Source organism: Odontomachus brunneus, unplaced genomic scaffold (assembly GCF_010583005.1).
Source record: "Odontomachus brunneus isolate Ranch 3 - 2012 unplaced genomic scaffold, Obru_v1 Obru_scaffold_300, whole genome shotgun sequence".
Classification (NCBI taxonomy): domain Eukaryota; kingdom Metazoa; phylum Arthropoda; class Insecta; order Hymenoptera; family Formicidae; genus Odontomachus; species Odontomachus brunneus.
In genome coordinates, this window is record NW_022639750.1 from 223,052 (window position 1) to 223,301 (window position 250).

A 250-nucleotide genomic window follows, 5' to 3' on the forward strand; every position below is an offset into this window, starting at 1 on the left:
CCATGCTGCACACATCATTAACGACGCGCCAGAAGCTCCGAGAGCTTGGATGGGAGGTTCTATTGCACCCGCCGTATAGTCCAGACTTGGCACCAAGCGATTATCACCTTTTCAAGCATTTGCAAAATTTTCTCGATGGTACAAAACTGGCCTCAAGAGAGGCTTGTGAAAATGAGCTGGTCAAGTTTTTTACCATAGGGACCAATAGGGACGAGGACTTCTTCAATCGCGGAATTATGAAATTGCCTTC

The 250-nt window shown here is 46.8% G+C and overlaps 1 pseudogene; it reads right to left on the reverse strand.

The window, feature by feature from the left end:
• LOC116853285 overlaps positions 1-250 on the reverse strand; it is a 3,125-nt pseudogene that overhangs the window by 1,308 nt on the left and 1,567 nt on the right.